Raw genomic sequence first — 7,009 nt, 5'->3', positions numbered from 1 at the left:
TCTATGCACTTCGTTTTTATTCACTTCGTTCTATCTAGTGGGCGTGTGGGCATGGGCGTGGGCGTGGCGTGGAGCCGTGGGCGTAGGTGAACAGACAATGCATTCGGGGGGGTAGCTCTGTCACCGTGAAATCCGAACCCCCCCCCCTCACCGAAGACAGGGACACCAGATCTCCTCCTATTCCCATTTCCACGCCCATTTCCCCTATTTCCCGGCCTTCTACGCCCATGTCCTCATCGCTGGAGATAGGTGAGGGATCAATCTCCCAATCCCACCTTCTGGACATGGTGGAAATGGATCAGAAATGGAAATATTAGCAAGAAATATGGGTGATCTTAAGACCTGACACCTGTACATCCTATTTCCAAGCCTATTTCCCCTATTTCCCGGCCTTCTGTACCCATGTCCTCATCGCTGGAGATAGGTAAAGGACTAATCTCCCATTCCCACCCCTTGGAAATCGTGGAAATTGATCAGAAATGGAAATATTAGCAAGAAATATGAGTGATCTTAAAAAATGACACCTGTACGGCCTATGTCCAAGCCTATTTCCCCCATTTCCCGGCCTCCTACGCCCATGTCCTCATCGCTGGAGATAGGTAAAGGATTAATCTCCCATTCCCACCCCTTGGAAATAGTGGAAATAGTTCAGAAATGGGAGAAATCGCATATTCTACCCATTTCCCATTTCCCTATTATTTCCATCCATATCCTTATCGCTGGAGATGGGTGAAGGATTAACCTCCCTATCTCTGGCCTCGGAAATTACTGAAAGGCTTTGGAAATGGAAATATAGTTAAGGAAATAGGCAGAAATTATATCGCTGGCATGTCCTACCTCATTTCCAGCACTATTTCCCACATTAACAGCATTTTTTTTTTTACGCTCTCTCTCTCTCTCTCTCTCTCTCTCTCTCTCTCTCTCTCTCTCTCTCCTGGTGAGTGATTTTAAAGTCTCCATCTATGCCTCTGTGGTGGATAGTGGAGTGTTTCCCATGTGGTATTGGTGTGCTGGATATCCCTTCACTGGTAGCCTGGTAACATACACTCCCAGGTCCTTCTCTGCCTCTGTGGTGGATAGTGGAGTGTTTCCCATGTGGTATTGGTGTGCTGGATATCCCTTCACTGGTAGCCTGGTAACATACACTCCCAGGTCCTTCTCTGCCTCTGTGGTGGATAGTGGAGTGTTTCCCATGTGGTATTGGTGTGCTGGATATACCTTCACTGGTACACTCCCAGGTCTTTCTACTGGTAGCCTGCTCTGCCTCTGTGGTGGATAGTGGAGTGTTTCCCATGTGGTATTGGTGTGCTGGATATCCCTTCGCCTCTGTGGTGGATAGTGGAGTGTTTCCCATGTGGTATTGGTGTGCTGGATATCCCTTCACTGGTAGCCTGGTAACATACACTCCCAGGTCTTTCTCTGCCTCTGTGGTGGATAGTGGAGTGTTTCCCATGTGGTATTGGTGTGCTGGATATCCCTTCACTGGCAGCCTGGTAACATACACTCCCAGGTCCTTCTCTGCCTCTGTGGTGGATAGTGGAGTGTTTCCCATGTGGTATTGGTGTGCTGGATATCCTCTCCCGTGGTACAGAACTTTACATTTCTCCTCATTGAATTGTACCAGTCAATATTTGTTCCATTCCTGTAGCTTGGTGAGGTCTTCTTGTAGGAAATCCGCGGTGAAGGGGTTCAACAAATTCTATCTAATCTACACAAGTATTTTCCATTAATATTACATCGATACATAGATCAGGCAACAGAGATATGCGCTCTCTCCTCCAGGATAGGCCTACTTCTCTACCCAAACATATCTCAAGGATTAATCCATCTCAGTTGTCAGTTCATACTTTTAAATTTATGATAATGTAGGTTTTTTTTTGGTCTATATCTTGAAGAGAATAAATGAATCATTGCAAATCAATAGCTTGTAAGATTTCACCATCGAGCACACCATTGAACTTGTGGATAACCTTTAGCCAAAAAAAATATAAAAAAAATATATAAAAACTCATGATTTTCTTAGTAAAGCCCTGATACACACCCTTGTCCTTATCGCTGGAGATAGATGAAGGACTGATCTCTTATCTCCCAGCGCTGGAAGTTACATAATCGAGGCTTTAATGAAGAAAAAGATGAAAAACTTAGAAAAATTGTATGAATATTCTATCTAGTTCCCTATTTCCATCGCTGTTTCACCTATTTCCCGTGCGTGTAGCGCCATGTCCTTATCGCTGGAGATAGATGAAGGACTGATCTCTTATTTCCCAGCGCTAGAAGTTACAGAAATGAATGAAAACTGAGGAAATTGTAAAAGTAGAATTTTTTTTTTGTAATTTTCATCTTTGTCCATAACTTCCTTCCTATTTCCAGTATTTCCAGGGCGTTTAGGTACGTGTCCTCATCGCTGGAGATAGTTAAAGGACTAATCTCTAATCTCCCAGCGCTAGAAGTTACCTAATCGAGGCTTTAATGAAGAAAAAGATGAAAAACTAAGAAAATTTTTATGAACATTCTATCCAGTTCCCTATTTCCATCGCTGTTTCCCCTATTTCCCGTGCGTGTAGCGGCATGTCCTTATCGCTGGAGATAGTTAAAGGACCAATCTCTTATTTCCCAGCGCTAGAAGTTACAGAAATGAATGAAAACTGAGGAAATTGTAAAAAAGTAGAATATTTTTTTTGTAATTTTCATCTTTGTCCATAACTTCCTTCCTATTTCCAGTATTTCCAGGACGTTTGCGTGCGTGTCCTTATCGCTAGAGATAGTTAAAGGACCAATCTCTAATCTCCCAGCGCTAGAAATTCCCAAAACAAGAATATTATGAAGAAATTTGATAAGAACGATATATTTTTTTCGAGTGGTCAATCTTTTTTTACATTTCCATCGCTATTTCCAGTATTTCCAGGGCGGTTGGGTGTGTGTCCTCATCGCTGGAGATAGTTAAAGGACTAATCTCTAATCTCCCAGCGCTAGAAATTCCCAAAACAAGAATATTATGAAGAAATTTGATAAGAACGATATATTTTTTTCGAGTGGTCAATCTTGTATCTCATTTCCATTGCTATTTCCAGTATTTCCAGGGCGTTTAGGTACGTGTCCTCATCGCTGGAGATAGTTAAAGGACTAATCTCTAATCTCCCACCGCTGGAAATTCCCAAAACAAGAATAAGATGAGGAATTTTGATAAGAACGATATATTTTTTTTCGAGTGGTCAATCTTGTATCTCATTTCCATCGCTATTTCCAGTATTTCCAGGGGGTTTAGGTGCGTGTCCCCATCGCCGGAGATAGTTAAAGGACTAATCTCTAATCTCCCAGCGCTAGAAATTCCCAAAACAAGAATATTATGAAGAATTTTGATAAGAACGATATATTTTTTTTCGAGTGGTCAATCTTGTATCTCATTTCCATCGCTATTTCCAGTATTTCCAAGGTGTTTGGGTGCCCGTCCTCATCGCTGGAGATAGGTAAAGGACTAATCTCTTATTTCCCATCGCTAGAAACTACATAATCGAGCCTTTAATGAAGAAAAAATGAAAAATGAAGAAAAATTGTATGAACATTCCACCCCGTTCCCTATTTCCATCGCTATTTCCCCCATTTCCCGTGCGTCTGGGGGCGTGTCCTTATCGCTGGAGATAGATAAGGGACTAAACTCTTATTTCCCACCGCTAGAATTTACATAATCGAGGCTTTGATGAAGATAATTGGAAAAAAGTAGAAAAAAATATATGGTTTTCCACCCTTCCTCCTATTTCCATCGCTATTTCCCCCATTTCCCGTGCGTGTGGCGGCGTGTCCTCATCGCTGGAGATAGATAAGTGACCAATCTCTTATCTCCCAGCGCTGGAAGTTACGTAAACAAGCCTGTAACATAGGAAATAGTTAAAATATTAAAGTAAATATAGAAGATTGTACCCATTACCCTATTTCCATTGCTATTTCCCCCATTTCCCGTGCATCTGGTGGCTTGTCCTTATCGCTGGAGATAGATAAGTGACCAATCTCTTATCTCCCAGCGCTGGAAGTTACGTAAACAAGCCTGTAACATAGGAAATAGTTAAAATATTACAGTAAATATAGAAGATTGTACCCATTACCCTATTTCCATCGCTATTTCCCCCATTTCCCGTGCATCTGGTGGCTTGTCCTTATCGCTGGAGATAGATAAGTGACCAATCTCTTATCTCCCAGCGCTGGAAGTTACATAATCAAGCCTGTAACATAGGAAATAGTTAAAATATTAAAGTAAATATAGAAGATTGTACCCATTTCCCTATTTCCATCGCTATTTCCCCCATTTCCCGTGCATCTGGTGGTGTGTCCTCATCGCTGGAGATAGATAAGGGACCAATCTCTTATCTCCCAGCGCTGGAAGTTACGTAATCAAGCCTGTAACATAGGAAATAGTTAAAATATTAAAGTAAATATATAAAATTGTACCCATTACCCTATTTCCATCGCTATTTTCCCCATTTCCCGTGCGTGTGGCGGCGTGTCCTTATCGCTGGAGATAGATAAGGGACCAATCTCTTATCTCCCAGCGCTGGAAGTTACGTAATCAAGCCTGTAACATAGGAAATAGTTAAAATATTAAAGTAAATATATAAAATTGTACCCATTACCCTATTTCCATTGCTATTTCCCCCATTTCCCGTGCGTGTGGGGCCGTGTCCTCATCGCTGGAGATAGATAAGGGACCAATCTCTTATCTCCCAGCGCTGGAAGTTACATAATCAAGCCTGTAACATAGGAAATAGTTAAAATATTACAGTAAATATAGAAGATTGTACCCATTACCCTATTTCCATTGCTATTTCCCCCATTTCCCGTGCGTGTGGGGCCGTGTCCTTATCGCTGGAGATAGATAAGGGACCAATCTCTTATCTCCCAGCGCTGGAAGTTACGTAATCAAGCCTGTAACATAGGAAATAGTTAAAATAATAAAGTAAATACATAAAATTGTACCCATTACCCTATTTCTATCGCTATTTTCCCCATTTCCCGTGCGTGTGGGGCCGTGTCCTCATCGCTGGAGATAGATAAGGAACCAATCTTTTATCTCCCAGCGCTGGAAGTTACATAATCAAGCCTGTAACATAGGAAATAGTTAAAATATTAAAGTAAATATAGAAGATTGTACCCATTACCCTATTTCCATTGCTATTTCCCCCATTTCCCGTGCGTGTGGCGGCGTGTCCTCATCGCTGGAGATAGATAAGTGACCAATCTCTTATCTCCCAGCGCTGGAAGTTACGTAATCAAGCCTGTAACATAGGAAATAGTTAAAATATTAAAGTAAATATATAAAATTGTACCCATTACCCTATTTCCATCGCTATTTCCCCCATTTCCCGTGCGTGTGGGGCCGTGTCCTCATCGCTGGAGATAGATAAGGGACCAATCTCTTATCTCCCAGCGCTGGAAGTTACGTAATCAAGCCTGTAACATAGGAAATAGTTAAAATATTAAAGTAAATATATAAAATTGTACCCATTTCCCTATTTCCATCGCTATTTCCCCCATTTCCCGTGCATCTGGTGGCTTGTCCTTATCGCTGGAGATAGATAAGTGACCAATCTCTTATCTCCCAGCGCTGGAAGTTATATTTCCCCCATTTCCCGTGCGTGTGGCGGCGTGTCCCCATCGCTGGAGATAGATAAGGAACCAATCTTTTATCTCCCAGCGCTGGAAGTTACGTAATCAACCCTGTAACATAGGAAATAGTTAAAATATTAAAGTAAATATAGAAGATTGTACCCATTACCCTATTTCCATCGCTATTTCCCCCATTTCCCGTGCGTGTGGCGGCGTGTCCCCATCGCCGGAGATCGATAAGGGCTTAATCTCCCATTTCCCAGCGCCGGAGATTCCCAGACTGACCAGCAGGCGGAGAAATTGCACTAGAAAGTTGATATTCATAAAAAGTTTCAGGTCCAAGCAATGCGGAATCAAACATGGAGGCGGAAACTCAAGCACAACCTTCATTTTGGTGTTTAGAAGCGAAATCCGGGTGTTTTAATGTCCTCCTTGCCCTCCCCCTGAATAGGCCTCCCTCCCTGGGGCTGGGGAGACCCTCCGGACCCAACCCCCAGCCCCGCCAGCCCCGCCGGAGCCCCGCCATAGCCCCGCCAGCCCCTCCATGTCCCGCCCCTCCATGCCCCCCCAGACCCTCCAGCTATGCCAAAATCTCGTACTTTCAATAATGGATTAACGATTTTTAAGCCCCAAAACAACCTTAGCGTCGCATATAACGATAGAAAATGGAGATTGATATTAAAACTATTATTTATTGATTGATTTCCGATGTTTTGAGGTTAGTTATAAGAGAGAAAATAGGTAAATACGAGACGGTGAGTACGATACTTTGCCAGCCCCTCCATCTTGGCCCCTCCAATCTCCCCCGGGCGACCCACCTCACCCACCACCTCCTCGTCTCGCTATATCGCCTCCCCGCCTGTATTTTAACCTCAATTTACGCTTTCTGATTATTATTCATCGTATTTCGCTATAGTCTCCGCGGCCATGAGTTCCCTATAGCGATTAGCGAAGGCGTCAAGAAGAATTTAATATTTTCACGATTAGCAACTGCCATATTTGCACGAGAGTTGCCGGCGGTCGCTAGATAAACCTCATATTACGCTATTTTCCCGTATTTTTAGAGCGAATTACGTTGCCTGCCCTATATAACGAAGCGCGGGAATAATTTTTGTATATTTTAACGTATCGAGGTCAGGTCAGAAAGGGTCACAGAGGGAGATAAACGTTAAAAGTTAAAGGCATTGATGAAAACCTTACACAGCTATTCCAGAAGCGAAATTTTGCCTCGCTTCCGCCTCGCGACGCCATGTTCTTTTAAATGACCCAATGACCTTTATTTTGACCTCACCCCGGCTAGTTATGACCTTAAAACCCACACCACGTGATTCCTGACCTTAAATAACCCCATATACCTCCCCAGCAGGTCCCAGACACGTATTACAGGCCACCAAAATAGTTTTCATAGGCC

Source organism: Eriocheir sinensis, chromosome 64 (genome assembly GCF_024679095.1).
Source record: "Eriocheir sinensis breed Jianghai 21 chromosome 64, ASM2467909v1, whole genome shotgun sequence".
Classification (NCBI taxonomy): domain Eukaryota; kingdom Metazoa; phylum Arthropoda; class Malacostraca; order Decapoda; family Varunidae; genus Eriocheir; species Eriocheir sinensis.
The sequence above is the reverse complement of the archived record's forward strand: the minus strand, read 5'-3'. Positions refer to the sequence as shown.